The sequence below is a fragment of the Manacus candei genome, unplaced genomic scaffold, assembly GCF_025592945.1.
Source record: "Manacus candei isolate 608988 ecotype Guabito, Panama unplaced genomic scaffold, ASM2559294v1 h1tg000050l, whole genome shotgun sequence".
Classification (NCBI taxonomy): Eukaryota; Metazoa; Chordata; class Aves; order Passeriformes; family Pipridae; genus Manacus; species Manacus candei.
This window is the reverse complement of record NW_026138098.1, coordinates 11,988,837-12,006,912: the sequence shown is the minus strand read 5'-3', so window position 1 is coordinate 12,006,912 and position 18,076 is coordinate 11,988,837.

The following is an 18,076-nucleotide window of genomic DNA, read 5'->3' as shown; positions in this document are numbered from 1 at the left end:
GAGAGCTCAGCAGAGAGACTCCAGAGAGCCCACAGATAGGGAGAGGAGGAAACCAGTACCACTGCAGGCCTGTCAGCTCTGGCTTGCATCTACCAAGGACCTGATTAATTTGGAAAGTCTGTGTGTTGTGTGTATTTGCCAGTGTTGAGACACAGCCCCTGAGAGGATAGCATTGAATTTCAACCTAAAAGCTGCTGGGTTTCCAGCCTGGCATGAAGACTGGAGTTCTTCCATGCTGACTTGTGCAGTCAGCAGGATCCTGGCTTTCCAGGGTAACTGCAAGGTCCCTTGACTCTCTCCTTGTCTATGCAGTGGTGCATCCTTGGAGAGACGAGCACTGGGCTACATCAGAGATTGTGCCGACAGTAGTTTGACATCAAACTTCTGATGGAAAGCCCTGGCAGTATAAAGCTGTCAGTGCACATGTACATAAGTAGAGAGGCAGCTCTACAAAAAAGACAAGAGTCTCATCCATACTTGAAAGAAAAGAGATACACCTAAACATTTTGTGGGTCAGTTTTGGGGTATTTATGACAACAGAATGAGAGGCAGACAGTAGGAGTCCATGCCACTAGCCAAGATACCAGATTCAGAAATCTGATATCCTTTTGCTGATCTGTCAATGACTGTGATGGGTCATGCTGCAAAAGTCACTTTACAAGCCACCCCTTCCCATCTGTGTTTTTATTTAGACTGTTTGATCTCTGATTTTCCATGCATTTGTGTAGCACAGTGGTGATCTAGAGTGGAGTACCTAAGCATTTCCATCATAAGAAACAACCTCAGTCTGTCAGTGTGAGAAAACATCTGGAGTATGATTGTCTGAAAGGTGTTACATAAAGGTACAGGAGGTGGATTGTAATATGAACCATTTCCTGGAGTCATATTCCTTTAATAAATTCATCTTGTCTCCAAAGTGAGCAGATATGTTTCTGGCTTTTCAAGACTTTTATTTACTCCTTCTTAAATGTGCCAGTCTCACAGAGCTTTTGCTTCAGACAACTTCAGACTGCAAGCCAGCTGGTTACACCTGGCTGATGCAGCCTGCGTAACTGCTTGGCCTTTTCAAAGTCCGAGAGCTCATTTCTTATCAAAGGCCTTGTTCCCAGCTGGGGATAAAGATCAGCAATGGCTTATGATGCAGTTACTTAAGTGTCTTGTTCCCAAGTCTGGCTCCTGGACTCTGTTGTGCTGTTCCTGGGCTTTTGCCCTTCCCTCAGCTCACTGGGAGCCCTGGCTCTACAACAGGAAGAGGGCATCTCCCACAGGGTAGTTCCTTCTGCTCACGCACAGAACACAGTGTTCTCCCTTGCCTGCAGCTCTCCAAACCTGGATGGGATTCATGTTTTGATAGGAAGTGGGCAGAAAAAGGAAATCAAGAGAGGGTCAATTTGGAGAGTCCTCTCCTTATTCCGGCTCAACCCTAAAAGGAGGCAAAGAGGAGAAGAGGGGAAAGGAGGGGAGTAGAGGGGAAGAGAGGAGAGGAGCTGGAACATTGTCATAAGTAGCAGTCAGTGATGCATATTCAGGATGACTGGAGCAAGCAGAGATGTATGCATGAGCAGAGATTTTTCTTTTCCTCAGAGAATGCATTACAATATTTCTTAAATAAGTAAAAAAATGGGTTTAGTCAGTTCTATTTGTCTGCAGCTGGGAGGTGTGGATAGGCAGGAGGTGAGTGGGAAGGGGATCTGCATTTTAATTTGCAAATTGGCTAAATTTTTATGCTTTAACCTCCCTCATCTTTGCTTGTCTCTCAGGACCACAGCAGCTTCTCTTGCAGAATAAAGAGTAGAAGGGATTGTCTTACACTTACAGCATTTTTTTGCCTTCATCCTTTTCTGTTGTTTATTACTAGCCAGTCTGCATAGCCCTGGTGCCATGGGGAGACCTGCAACAGGTCCAGATGAAGGGCTTCATTGAGATCTGCTTTCATATTGGGCTGGACTGGTGCATTTACTCTTTACTGAAATGTTATTTTTTAAACAGGAACACTGATACCTGAAGTGTGACACTGCCATGTTTCAGGAGCATTCTGATATTACACCTTAACCTCAGAGCTCACAGGTGACGGAAAGCATTCAATGTACCTCCTGAAGGTTCATAAACCAGTCTTTAGCCTCTCTTCAGGATACCTTTCTTGAGAAACTGAAATGTTGCCATCCTTGCTTATCAATACCTTGGACTGTGCATCTGCCGATTATCTTCAATTATGGCTCAGCTTGGTTATAATCAAACTTTATTTGACACTTGTAGAAATTTACTCATGTACCCACCAATGGAAGTTGCTGATTATTACATGGCTCTTAGGTTTGAGTACTTATGGGACTGTTCAACCAAGCCAATAAGTAATGAATTCGCCTTACACCTTGCTCTCCTCATTTGGATAAGCAATTGGCTAAGCAAGAGGTTGTTTTTAATTCATGCACAGAACACATAGCTCAGCTGTTGCTCCTCTTATGGTACAAGGGAACATCTCACCTTTTTCCCATCCGTTATGCGCTGCTTCCCTCTACATCATGCCATATCCAGCAACTGCAGCAAGAGTCATTTAATTCTTTTTTCCTCATGTTTTTGGAGCAGAAACTTATGTACCTCTTGGCTTAGGTGGATGAACAGTCTCCTTGAAATCACAAAATCCTTAGGCTCAGGAAGCAATAGGAATATAAAGCTTTAAGCCCACTCATTTTTAAAATAACTTACATGAGGTGAATGTACTTTTTTATTGATGAATTTTAGTACTTGAGCCATAGACATCTCCCAGTATTAAGGGTGCTGCTCTGTGAGTTTCGAGACTTTTTGACTTTTTTGTTGTTAGTGGTGTTGGTTGTTGTTGTTTTTTGGGTTTTTTTTGAATGAGCCTTAAAAATGACTATACCTGGAATGAGGTCTATGTTTACTGGTTGTATAGGAACTATATTCCTAAAGCATTAGTTAAATCAGGCATAGATGCTTCCTCATATATTCTAACCAACCAGATCATCAGCTAGGATAAATGAGCTGACTCAAAAATGCTAGATGTTTATAGATCTGGTCTAAAGGTCTCCCGCTTCCTCCTGCTAGACAAAAGAAGACTACTTTTTAACTTTTTTTTTAACCAAATGTTTATCTGTGTGGGAAAATTTATTAGAACGTATAAAATTACTACAAAGGAAAGGAGATAATGTTTTTCTGTGCAACAAAATTGCCTCAGCATTTGGAAAGTGGGAAGAAAAGGGAAAGAAAGAAAATAGAATAAAAAAGAAAAGGGAAAAAGAAAACAAAAAAAGAAATAAAAATCCATCCTCGTTATATAATGCACCCTGCGGGGATTTTTAAGGGGAGTGGAATTACATGTTACTTATTGGTAATCCCCTGCCTAACAAGGTGTTTGGTATCTGCTGACTTAAGTAGCAAAAGGAAGCTGGGGTATTTCTCTTATCAATATTTAAATGTCTCATAAAATCCCTGCTAACTGGATTATCAGCATGCTAGAGCTGTCATTGTGTATGTCTAGCTGCCAGACTAGTATTAGTAACAGAAGCGTGTGTGTCTGTGTGTGCCTGTGTTTGTGTACAGTTTGTCTCTCCTTCTCTTTGCTTGAAAGAGAGATCTGGGACGCTCCCACTGGGTCTGTGCACAAGAGGATTTCACAGCTAAGGGCCAGATAGAAAAATTAGGGTACTACTTCTAACAATGAGAGCTGAAGACATATGCAAGTTTTTACTGACTACTCCAGCTACTCACAATCTATTAGAAACCTTGCACACATGGTGAAAAACAGTAAAATGTAGTTATTTTAAAAATCAGTATAGAGGTTACTCTCTGCTTGAGCCAGGATCTGAAGCACTAGAATTCAAATTTCTTTAAAATTAAAAGCTCCCAAAGCTTACATTTTGAAATCAATTAATGATTAATTTCTAACCAAACAAGACTCCAGAGAAAGGAGATATAAAGAAATATAATTGCTATATGGTTTCTAATAATTAGAAAAATCACCATGATGCCCTTCAAGATTAACAGTGGGAGGAAAAAAAAGTATTGATTTTGCTTATGAATACATTAACCCATATACTATTAAGGAAACAAAAAAATTTCTTCCTGCTGTAATGAACAGTATAATCAGATGAGTTCCTATGAACCCATTGCAATTAGCACCAGTCAGCACCACTGGTTGCTTGTCTGAGGTGAGTCTTGGAGGGAGGGGGAAAAGATATTTAAGTAGTCCAGTATCTAGCTTATTTTCTGAGTTGTGCCCATGGTCCTGGAGGATCTGCTCTTCTCAGAAACAAGATACATTGAGGGAAAAGGAAAAGGGCATTTATTAGGAGTGAAGAGTAGAGATAGAACTTGTCATTACTTCACACTGATTGCTCCAATTATTGCTCTCTGATACCTGAGCCCATCTGCCTCTGAAGTCACTAGGAATACTTGGGGCTCCTTTTCAAGTCATAGAAACTACTATATAAAGGCATGATGAGCGGCTTTTAACTGAGGATTTATTAATATGGAAGATGGTGTTCTTCCTTATCCTCCTCATCCTGATTTTTTCTCTTTCCCTGTGACCCTCTTTCATGTGACCCTGCTGAACTGGTTCAGCACTCAAAGCAGGCAAAAAACACTTTACTTTTTGCTGGTTGTGGCTTTTCTGATCACCTGTTGAGCAGAACCAATTCACCAAAGGTCAACTGAGCACCAAAACCTGTGCAGATACTCAGTGCATAGAGCACTGCACAGAGCAGTGCTGCTTTTTTTGGTGTCACTAAGATTAATTCTGGTTTTCTCACCTTCTCCTTCAAGAACAGACATTAAGGCACTACTGGCAAATGTAGGAGAGCTGAGGGAATATGTTTTGGGTGGGTGTAGCTGGAGTTGTTTCTGAAGGTAGCAGACTTCAGTGAGAAGAGCTGTCACACCTTAGGCTTTTGCCTGTTGGTTATGTGCTCTGTCTAGCTTTTGGGACAGCTGTGATCATTTTTGTCTATTGCCATGCAGCATAAATATTGTATGGCTGCATTATGGATGAAGGATTATAACCATTATTGGATTAAGCTAGAAAGAAAGCTTGGCTAGATGTGAAGAAAATTGATTAAAATCAAAAAGAATTGTTCTGTTAGTGAATAGTGGTAGAAGAATAACTCTGGAGACCGAAGCTTTTCTTTATTCAGGTTGTCCAGCATTGGCTGAAAACTACACTCCACACATTGATACAGGCTGTTGTAACAGCTTAAAGCCATATCAAAGAGAAATTTGATTCCTGCAGTCTGATTTCTCTGACATCTTTGGTGGAGTAGCTGGTGTAATGACAAATAGGGAAGGTGGAAGGACTTCGGATGTAGATAGATGCCCACTAGGAATTTGAAAGACTTAATCTAATCCTTCTACAGAGGACTCTATCCATAGCTAAGTAATGACTTCTGAAACTAAATCAGTTTGTGAATGACAGATTCTTGCTTAAGTTCATGACTCCAGTGCAGCTATCCTTATTTACAGAGTAGTTCCCAATTCTGCTCACAATTAATCTAACCTCTCTGTTGACATCAACACACTTATGCAATGTTGTAAGTAAAAGCATAGTCAGGTCTCTAGAGAGAAAAATCTCTTTATTTCCTGGAACCACATATTCCCCAAATGCTTGTTATTTCCAGCATCTTCTGTTTCTCCTGCCATGCAGGTACATTTGTCTCTTTAAATTGACTTCATCCAATCATCTTTCTATTTTTCTACCTCTAGTAGTATATTTGTTTTCCCTAGAACACACTCACTGCACCCATTACTGTAATGATTTAATGGCCCTTAAATTCCTTCAGCCCTCATCAGTGGGCTTTCAGTTCTTATGTTGCAATATTTAACACCAGAGGAGGGGGTGGAAGAAAGGGAGAAAGGACACCCTACATTAAAGTGTTCTCCAGGAAAGTGATTTTACACTGGGATCTATGAAGTGGGCTCTTATACTTTTCCAGCTTACATAGACAACTGTTAAATCTTTTTCCACACATGAAAAAAATTGGTAAAGTATAGTTTTAATTCCATTTTATAATCAAAAGTCTTATTTCTACAGGGGGAAAATAAAAGAGCAAAGTGATCTGCCTTTAAGGAACTAATCAAAACAGAAAATGGGACTGGAGGACAAATGAGATGGCAGAGAATTCACCTGATCTTGAAGGCAGATAGAAGTAAATGACAGTACTCTCTGTTTCTTTCTCTTGGCATCTCTCATCTACGTTTACACTTTTTTTCCCTTTCACAGTGGGATCTTTATGTGGAGTGCAGTAAATATTTTCTTACCCCTGTGTGTCTTCAGCCATTTACACATTCCCCTACAAAATACGTGATGTCCCTTGTGCTCTCTCTCCACAGCTGTACTGGGGCTGTGGGCTGGGTGGTGACACACAGTGCAGAGGGAAATATGGGGTATCCTTTGAAGAACATGGGTTTTACAGGGCCACAGGTCAAACCTCTCTGTTCACAACCTATTGCATAATTCTGGTAAAAGAGATGTCCTCCACCAGCTCTTCTAGAAATCTCCGATAATCACTCATCGAGATCCTGGTGCTGCCGGATATTCAAAGGATAAACAGCCTAGCAATACTTTCCATCTTAGGTATTGGCGATACCTTGCAAGAGAGACTGTCTCCTGCTGAAGTATCTCATTTCATAAAGTCCACAAGTGGTTTGTAGAGGTATTGAGTTAGATACTGCAGTGCTAAGAATGATATTCAGAGAGACAGATGGGTGTGCTAAGTAAAGCTGAGACCAGGAGATATAACAGGAATTCAGCAATGGGCAATGAAACCATGTATTACCTGAGATTTATACTTTTCTGCAGCTCCTGTATTGCTGGTTTTCCCAAGGAAAAAAATAACCCAAAAAAGTGCTGGGTAAGATATACTGGTGATGTGATTGCACCTGGCAATTCTAAGGATGCTGCAGAGGCTGCTGCACCCAGAAAATTACAGAGATTCCTTTAGCAGTTCTAAGCACGGGACAACATGTTATACTATTGAAGATAGCTTCAGGAACTTCAATCAAACCTGCGGGCCTTGCAATTGATGTTGGAAGCAGATTGAAACTGGAGTGGGAATTCCCTCTACCCAGGGGAAAAGAAAGCTGCAGAGACAGGAGAGATTTAAAGCAAAACTCTCTTCTGTGCAGAGGGTGAGGTGTTCTGATCTCCCAGCAATATATCTTCTAGCCATTCTTAGCTGCTGGCAAGCTCAAATAACTGAAACATAGTTAATTGAAGGAAAATTTGAACCTCTTTTAGAAAGCTGTTTAGCACTGAAGAGTTGCTCTATAGCCAAAAGCTGAAGCCATGATAAACCAGTTCCATCCCACATTAGTAACCACAGCTCCATGCCTGCATCCCAGAGCCCAGTCTGGCTTTCTGCAGCAAGGGGATACAATGCATCATGGATCTTCCAAATCTTGCTCAAGCAACCAGTGTTGGGAACACAGAAACAAGAAATTTTACTCTTCAAAAAGGACTGTCAGAATAAAAGATGCATTGAATGTATGCTCGAAATGGCTTACTGCTAAGGAGGATCTCATGGCCTGAGAACTCATGGAGCAAGAGTTACTTAATTATTTACCTGTTTCTCTCAGTAAGTGACTGCTGGGAAAATGCATATGAACTTGCACAAACAGCATCATAACAGAGGTTACTGGTACATAATGTAAGACTGAGATTGAATAAGCAGAGCTTTAGTAGGATCTTGTCCAGGAAAGAATGGGAAGTTACTGAGATAAGGGTGGTCCTGCGGCAAGTGGACTTTTCAGACCAAAAGAGATATGTATCAGATCTAGAGACTCGTGAAGACTTCTGTGTTCCGAAGTTAAGAAAGTCCATTCTCTTCATGTAGAGAAACTGGCTCCTTTAGTGTGCACTCACCTAATATATTGATGACATCTCTTTTCAGATACCTGAATTGGGTTGGATAACCAATATGCCAGAGTAAAGAAGCTCTTCCTGACTTCAGAGGCTTACTGGGATTGTATATGCTATGGCAGAGACAACTGATTACCACGATGACCGGAGAGCCAGACCTCACAACCCACCTGCTCTCTATAGCAGAAATAAATCCTCCTTGCCAACAGTTTACACTCATAGAAATATCCCAAACCAGCTTAGGGATGCCCAGGTACACGTACTGGAAGCCAGCAACAACTATGCATATACAATTATTTGTGGGTTTACTGTGTCATCAGTAAAACTGAGCTCCTAACAGAATCTATCACGACTGTAATCTATGGAACTGCCTGTTGTTACATTCCAGGGCTTTTAGACAGGGAAGTGAATAGTAACTTCTTATCTCCAGTTTGCCTCATAAATTTATTCATAAAGAACCCTTCTAGAACCTCCTTTTTTTTTTTGTTCTCTTTGACTCCAGAAACCTGGAGATTTCTTTAATTCAGTGTGAAAGCCCAGAGATGGAGTGAGGGCAGATACGATCAGTCACTGATTCTGGATGATCAACTTGAGAGTAATAGCGTAGACTTTACCTGTTTGAAAGTAAATATCTACAAAGTGATTCCTGAATCTGAGCTAATCACCTCAGGGGAGAGAGGAGAGGAACTGTGTGCAATTTATTTCAACATCAACCAGACATCTATAAGAAGACAAATAGATTGTGTTCCAGATGTGTATTTAATTCTTACCACTGACTGTGAAGCAGGTGTGATAACCAGCACAGGTAGAGATGCTCACACTGTAAACAACTGGAGTTAGGTCAGGAAAATCACAGCCCTAGGTCTGATCCTGTGAGACATCAGAGTTTACTTATTCCTGACATTACATCTCACAAGCATTGCTATTAGCAGTGGAAGGTATTCACATTGTTTTGCTTGAATTGGTTAGCTGCATTCTCTAACCCACTCTCATAAGGAACTGCTAGAGGGACCTCAGCATATGCATCTTTTATTTTATGTGATGTGAATGCACTTCTTGGGGAACTTTGATCCCTCTCATCATCCACAGCAACTCATTGAGGTGCTACAAGACAGCTGGGTCAGTCTCAATTACTCCATATAAGATACAGTTGCTTAATTGGCGTCCATGCTGGCGAAACTTTGTGAACTTGCAGCAAAAATAGCCCAATTAAATGCATTTTACCTCTGAAAATGGACACAGTATATGAACTAGCCATCTCCTTTCTCAGCAAAACTTAATAATAGCTAAATGAAGCTAACATTTTCCAACTCAACAATTCTCTAATACACAGCATTTAAGGAGGAAATAAAAAGAGGGTTTATTAACTGACCTAGAAATTATGACCAGTGCCCAAGAAATACCTCATTCCTAGCAAGAGAAGGAAATGTAAATTATTGAACTACAAAAAAAGAAGGGTGACTGAAAAGCTAGATGTATTCAAAAGTCTGCTTATAAGAAAAGGAACTTTTCACCAGAAGTGCTCAGTGACAAAAATCATAATGCACTCATATCTACAGATCCTATTTCATATCTGGATATAGAATATAAATATCTTCTCCCATCAATCAGGAACAATCTAGAGTCTCTGCAGATTTCAGTGAATCCAGTCAGCAGCTTGGATATAGTATGAGTGAAGATTTCGGATTGCACTGGGGCTGAATTTAAACTTTGCTACCAATGAATAGGAAGAACTATTACATTTGGGTGTTTTCTTGACTACTACAAATGAAAGACCAATCACAATGTGGGGTTCACACTTGTAAATTAGATGCATAAGGAAGAGGAGGAACCAGGTGGCAAAACGTTCTAGCATGCGGGGTAACAAAATGAATGAAATAAAGCAGATGTCTGCAGTCTTATTCACTGCATGAAAAATCAGAAGTGCATTATGGTGCATTATGTATAATATTAAGTTCCTATGTGGAACAGAGGTCAGACAGCATCAAAAAATATTTCTAACAATATTACTAAAGTCTTGTACTCTGCAGAAATAGGATGAATGAATACAAAATTGCTTATTGCAACTGTCTCTGATCATCTCCCTAGAAATTAAAAATAACTTTGGAGAGTCCTAGATCACCTATGCCAACACTAGGCCAGGGAGTGCACTTTAGCCTTATTTAATCTGCTGGTACAGCCAAGTGTTGAGTTAGCAGGAGAGATTTCACCAGAGCTGTGACTCACACCTTCTGGCTCATTTAATTTCTGTTAACAAAACTTCATGATAAAGCACAGATGTGGTGGTGTTTGCTTGACTAAGGGGAAAGACGAATGCAGTATGATAGAGAACCCAAACAAAACAAATTTTTGAGAAATACAATCTTTCCAGGTCTGAAATTTAAAGTAAGAGCTGAGAGGTTTCAAAGAAAAAAACCCTACACAACTCTACAGCAGCCTAATCCTGCTTTTCTCATCAAACTGCTTCCTGTCTTCTCTCTTCAGGAAAAATTAATGGGCCAATACCACTCTAGAATCCTAAAAAATATTCATGTAAACTGCAACAGTGTTGGGTAACTTGAAACAAAACCAGCATCAGTATATGCTCTGAGCAAATTCTTCAATAAACTGTTCCCACTTTGTCTTTCAAATAATTCACTTTAAATAGTCCAATCCTATTCAGCAGATTATTCACACATAAGCTTCCTCCGAGGAGCATATGGAAGTTAATGGCAGCCTCTAGATATAAAGATTTATATTCCTATTCCTTGTCATCACATACTGAGGTCCTTTCTAAACCTATTCTACTTTCAGAAGAGTAAACCACCTCCTGCAGGCAAAGCACAGCAATCCCAGATTTACCTGATATTTGTGGAGCTTCTGTGAGCGCTGGCAGTAACCTCTGGAGAGGATGTTTGTTTCAGTCTTCCACTTTTCACTTCGGTTGGTGGGCTGGATGACAGAAAATTTATTTTGGTTCTTTCCTGTAACTGTCTGAAATCAGACAAAAATGATGGTGAACCAGAGATTAGGACCTCATGACAATGAATAAGGATAAGTAAATGGAGATTTAAACACACATATGGACAGCTTTGGAGGCATGTTTTGCACATATTTTGATGATGTGTCTTCTGATTTTAAAAGATAGATGTTAGTTTTGCTTTTCTAAATAAACTGTCTTCATACTTCTAGGCAGGCACATTGCATAAGCATTGTCAGGATTGTATTAAAAAAAATCTTAAATGGTTATGTTGGTGGAGACGTCAGTATTTAGAAACTGTATTATATAAGGGGAAAGCTTCACAAACTGAAGGAGGAAAATAATAATAAGAATAATAAGGGATTAAATAGATTTAACCAATTACACCATTCCTTTCACTGGAAGCAGAATTTTTCATCGGCTAATGAGAGCTGACTCCTGTCTCTGCCACTGTACCTATTCAGTGAAGGTATTCATGTTATCTGCTGAATAAGACTGTATTCCCAGGAAGGTTTTTTGGGGAAAGGAAAAAGCTGGAAAAGGATTATGCAAACTGTGGTTACAATTAGGGCATCTATACACAGGTATTTCCTACCTGTTTGTCAAACCCTTGTGTTCTTCATGTAAGGAAGCTACATTTTCCCAACTAACTTGATATCTTGGGTTGGATTAGTGTTCTACCACACCAGCTCATGGAAGAGACTTTTCATTTAAATTCCTCATTTTAAGTTACAAAGTACACAAAAAACTGTCAGAGAAGACAGCAGAAAAAAGAGGTAAAAATTGCTGAAGATCATAGAAACCTCCTGTCAAATTAACGTTTTACTCATTGAGACATGGCAGCTCCTAAAAACATGCATTAGGCCATCACACAAAAATCCCTCAATCTGTCCAAAAGACAAAATTTGTTCTTTCTTCTCCTCTACCTGCATTTTTTCTCTTTTGCCCTGATTTCATCTGATAGTTTAATGGCATATTTTACCTCATACTGATCCTCAACTCTGTATTTCATCTCTCTTTGGCCTAGTAATAACATTGCAAGGCTCACATTTAAGTTTCACCCTGTGGAGAAGCAATGCTGATTTGCTTTCCTTCCAGATGTGAAGCAACCCGTTTATGTTTAATATTCACTCTTCAGTCACACAGAGGCCTGCATTTAACTACATTTTTATGCATTATAAATGCACATACATTTGAAAGAATAAAATTCCCTCTACCCGACATCACTCTAAATGGAGCTGAGGTGAGCTCTTGTTTCCCTGAGGCAGCCTGACATTTGAAGATCATTTTTAACCATTTCAGTTTTGAACTGTACTTTTTCCCTTCTTATCTCCTTGTGTTGGTGAGTCTCCAAGCACTTCCCAAAATAAGCGCTGAGTAGCCCTCCAGACAGTGTGCTAAGGAATATAAATGTAACATTTATCAGAGGAGGAAAGTGGCTGAAAACGAGAAGAGGCAAATTTAGGAAAGGTCGTACAGAGGTTTGCTGTCAGCTTCCATGGATGCCTGATGCCCAAGTCTCTGACCTATGCTAATGTGTGCATGCTCTTCATAAGCAACTAGCTCCAAGTAAAGGTTCCAAAATACACTTTCCTTCTTGGAATTGAATGATAACTGATTAATCTGCTACACACAGACATACCCACACACCCCTACACTTCATCTCCTGGAAGGAACACTGTCAAAGCAGGTTGCAGTTTGTCTCTAAGCACCCTGATGTTAATAGCAAGTGTGGGTGACTCTGCTACAAGAGTGCCTGAGTCACCCAAGCTGACCAGAGGATGGTAGCAAGCCCATAGGTATCTCATAGACTCACTAGAGGGCTCAGGATCCATTCAAAAGGCTGTGGAAGGAGCATCCATAACCCTGTAGTCCTCTGACACCTTGACTTAGTTCCCAGTCAAGTGAAACTTTCAAGCTTTTCAGTAAAGAGAAAATGTCACGTCTAACACAAGCCTTCACCAACTCGTGATTCATCCATCCACCTGTGATAATTCACAGCTTAACCTGGATGTCAGTGTCAAGTGTCTAACCTCTAAGGCTCTGCAGTGCCAGAAGAGTGGGAGATACTGGTTTTGTGTTTTGGGCACAACACATCCCTTGCCAGGAATCCAAGTCTTCTGCAGCCCCTGCAACCCCACTGTGTATGGCACAGCGCTCCTTTTGTCTTCATTTGGGAGAGACAGGGATCATTGATTGATTCATACAGCTACAAAACTCTTGCTAGAAAAGGTGGCAAAATTTTCTAAGGCAAGGCACGTTGCATTATCCTTCTTAATTTGTGTATTTGTGGACAACTTCTTTTTGAATGGACTTCTCAAGCCTCATTTACAACACAGAGTGAATAGAGACTGAGATTATGATGATTTGCTTTGAAAAAATCCCACGCGGAACATGTCTGTCTCCAGCACCAGCTGGAAATGAATTTGTAGAGTTACAGCTACTTGTCACATGATGTGAAATGCAGTGTTTTATGAACTGATCCTTTTAGATCTCCAAATCTAAGGAAAATTTTTGTTCAATCAGAAATCAGAGTGGACCCACTGTAGAACATCAGATGGAGTGGCACTGACTACTCTCTTTGAGTTTGTTTAAAGAAGTGCCTCACCATGACATTGTTGACTCTGATTTTTGAAAATATGTCGAGGGAAACTGCTGACAGTACATACTACATAATCTAGCAAGAAAAGGTCAATTAGAAATTAGTGACATGGATTTCAAAACATAAAGCATGACCCATCTTGCAACAGTGAAAGGAATCACTGAACAAGGTGACTAAGGATATGGTAGATTTATCAGCATATGAAGCCTTGAAATTCATTTGTTTTCAACCACAGCAATTTATGCAATTTACTACATAGTCACATCAAGACTTCTCCCCAGCATAAGTGAGTGGGAGAGGCTGCACAGCCAAGGACAAGATCCATTTTGGCGGTATGTTTACATCAGCTAAAACCTTCCTGCAGCCTGAGGAAGCACAAAATACTTTGTAGTATAAATAAGATTATTACTCTTGAGGAACTTATTCATTGTGTTTGGAATTCCTCCCATACAATTCTGGATGACTAACTGAAGAAGTCACCTTAGGCTTCCATGCTAATTACTGAAGGAAAAATAGGGCACAACTCATACAGCTTGGATGAATCGCATCTTAGAAGTGTCTGTTTCTCTCCACTGACTGTCAACAATGTTGAGGGTGACTTAGAGATGTCTGTCTGCTTTATGAATCTCACCCTTTATATCCCTCATGAACCGGTAGAGAGACAGTGAGGTGATACTAAAGAAATTCCATGCCTATTGATGCTTCCTAGGATCCCTGAAGTAATAACTATGCAGTTCCTGTAAGTCACAACTATGCAGTTCCTATAAGTCATTTATGAAGGTCATTTCATTTAAAACTTTTGCTGAATTCTGTTGTGTGCCATCAAGGAAGTGAGACAAAGCACTATTTTTTGCTGATCTTAGTTTGGCCATGACTTCAAGCTGGAGGCAACAGTTCAGTGTTTTGTGGTAGATACACAGAGGGTCTCTTTTATAGATGTGGCTGGATCATGTCCACCTTGCTCCTGGGCAGCCGTTTCAGTTTGGAGTAAAGCTCCATGATTTTAATTCACTGGTTGAAAGAAAGCCATGCTGTGGGAAGGAAACCTGGAGTGGATCCCAGCAACACAGTCCATCCTGATTTCTGAAGATGTCAGAAGGGGTTTCTCTGTAATAGATACGATGAGCATCTTACAGACATTAAGGACAATGATATCTACCCAGAGTGTATAGAAAATTGTATTTCATAGAAAACAGACCCCAGACATCTTCTATGACCTTAAAAGAGAAAAGCAGTGTCTTTCCTAAACATGTGGAAGAGATGTGAGGAAAAATAAAAAAACGTGAATGACATTTATTTCATTTTTAATCTTTCTAAATGAAATTTCAACATGGTACGGAAGATAGTAGCATGAGCAGAGATTGTTACTTCAATAGGATTATTGTCAGATGCTGGCTCTGTTTGTACTACAGCATGGATACATTTCCTTGTTTGATAAGTTACAAAGGCTGCTAATTGTATTTAATTTTAGATATCAGATTTGCAGCAATCTCTGTTTTTCTCATATCTGAAAGATTATATCTCTGGATGTCTCACAGGGCTGAGCTCTGGATTGTAAATTCTAAAGGCAGTTTGTTAAAAGTTTGTCACACAGTGTTGATTTACTAATATTGATTGGGTGGGTGTAAGTACCTGTCTAGAGGAACCTTTCCAGATAGAACCAGAAACTGTGGCTATATCTCTACTTATCACTAAATTTCCCTGAAATCTCTCAAATCCAGTGTTTGGATGCTGCTTGGTGGCCGTGACCAGGCTTTGACATGAAGTCCACAACGCTTTGCAGTGATGCTATGGGGGCAAGCACCAGGAATAAAAGTGAGATGGACTTTTCCCTCAGTGCCATCTGTCACAAGGGACTGTAGGAGGTGTGGGGAACTCAGCTTGTGGATGTAAATACATGATGTAAATACATGGTGTAAATACATGGTGTGTGCTTCTAGACTGCTCTCAGGCTCTTTCACAGGTGCTTTAGCTTTGATGGTATTTCTAGTGCTAGATTTCATTTCCCTCAACTGGCAGGCTGCCAATTAATCCTTTGTAGCCTGTATTTAAGCAACAATGATTTACAGTTACGATGTCTCAGCTAATCATAGCGTAATTAATAGCCTGTAATGCTTTTATGTCCTGGAGAAGGAAGCATTTAATATGTAGGAGTTTTAGCTGCACTGCAATGATGGTGCATAAGACATCACTTTTTTTAAAGCTATTGCCTTATTGTTTTGGAAACTGAGAATTCCAAAGAGCTTGAATGTAAATTTGACATTTTGATATATTGTTCATTACTGCAGCATTTTCAGCTCTTAGATAGGATAAGTAAACACAAACCAGCTGAATTTCATTTGCCGACACACTGTGAAATTTCCCACTAAGAATGCAACAGACAGTATCAAAGATTGTAATGCAGAATTTTTGTATGCATACAAGAACATGGGATAAAAATAAACTCATTGGACTAGGAATCGAGACTTCTGTCTTTTTCTATCTATTTAATGGACTATCCTCATAACCTGGAAAGGTCCAATGTTCCCCAGTGCCAGTGGTTTTTCTTGAGAGCAAGAACAGAGGTAGTTTGGAAAAAGCAAAGAAAGGTACATTCAGACAGCCACAAAGCCTCTGTAAGAGTCAAATCAGAACTTCAGCTGGCCTGTGGGAGCAGCTTTCCCAGGAAGAGCCCAGTGCAGGCAAACCTGTCACAGGAACTGTACAGCTACCAGACTGTTCTTTGGTAGATCCATCATGTCTCTGATGAAATCTTCAGCAGCTTTATGTTAAAAGCAGTGCTGATTATGTTTCTTTTAATCATTCACAATCCTGATGTCAAAACCACCCGTGTCCAGTAAGACCACCTGCAGCACCACTGTTATATCTTCCAGACAGCAGGGTTTGGAGAGGCTCTAGTGGAAAGTTCTCTAAGCTCTTGCTATCACAGCTGAGCTGATCCTGCTGAGTTAGGGACAGAGATTAGAAATATGCCCTGGGGAACTACATCATATCCTCCTCATGGTATCCCAAGAGTCCTGACCAGGCTCAGGGATGGATGTGCCAGCAGAAGATAATTCTATCCAGTACTGTACATTCAGGCCTGGAAAGTGATTCCTGGCAGGCACTGCTTGAGAACAAAGCTCTGAGCCTTTTTAGCAATCTTTGTTTGGAGAGGCAATCTTAATTGTCAAGAATACCTTTTCCTACTGTTTGGTAGTTAACCTTTGGATTAGGCAGTTGTTGCAGCCTCCCTACCGGTACTACTAGAAAGCTGTGAGCTGAACACTTGCTGCCTCATTAAAAAATGGTAAAGTGATTAAAGATTTCAGTTTCATTTTTTTTCTTGAGAGATATGATTAACTGAAAATGTGCAAATAGGTTTTACATTTGTGTCTGTTAAGAGAAAAATAAAGACTTGGATACTTTTTATTTTCATTTTAAATAAAGTAGTCTATTATGAGTGACAACTATTAAGAGATCCTGGGGTGCATATTATTTTAAAAACACAAAATAAAGAATAAGTCAAAGCAGTCAAAGTTCACTATTGTCTATGCAAAATCCTCTTTAAGTCCTCATACTAAGCCAGTTGAAGAAATTCAAACAGTTTTTCCATCACAACTCCCTTGAAGACCTGTGAGCAACCCTACAAACAGGTTTCACACCAAAGCTTGCAAAGCGTGTAAGTAATGCAGAACCGTCACCTACAGTTCCAGTCTTCTGTCTTTGCATAAAAGTAATGATTCTTTTTTTTTGGGTTCCAAAGTGAACAACCACCTTTACATTTGAGATATCTGGAGAGTGCCCAGTACAGTAGCACTCTGAAAAATCATTCAATATTATTCAAAATACCATTAGGGATAAGTGAATTTCAGTCCGTGGATCTCTTGGAAGTTGGATTTGCCATCTGGACTGTGAATGTTTTCATTAGGAGGCACACTGGCTCAGAGGAGTCACACAGGGCCTTGTAGCTCTATTTGGGTCAAATTTAGCCATTACAACAGAGAGAGAGAAGAAGGGAGAGAGAGTGGGAGATCACATCCCTGAATCTTTTATTCACTCTGGTCTGGTATGGAAGGAAAAATGTAGAGAGTGCTGCTCCAAGAAATAAGAAAGAAAGGATTTGCTCTCTAAGACTTTTTTAAGGGATTTTCTTTCTACCTAAGTAGATGTTCCTGGAGGCCTCACTACTCCTTACCAAAAAAAAAAAAATAAAAAAAATCAATACAACTGTGTTCTATTGATGACATTTCAATTAATCTATCTTTATTTCCTGCAAGCAAATCATTGCTCAATGACATAGTCTCTGCACAATGGTGGATGCTGTCCTTCAGGTAGCCAGAAAGGGGATACACAACCATGGCACAGGGTGTCAGTTTGTGTCTCTGTCACTCACAAATTGTTTCTCGTTCACTTTGCTGAACTGACCACACAGGCTTGGGACTCTGATCCTGAGTTCACAGACTTGACTCAGGATTAAATGATATTCTGAATATTCGGTCTGTGGAGAGGTGATGGTAATGAAGAAGAGATCACAGATGGCAAAGTTAATCACATTATCATTTTACCTGCAAGTAACCTCTGAAATTTGTGTATTTTAAGCTCACCAAACCTGTGGAACAATTAAGCTCAGGTGGACCTTTGATTAAAAATAACAGTTAGCAATATT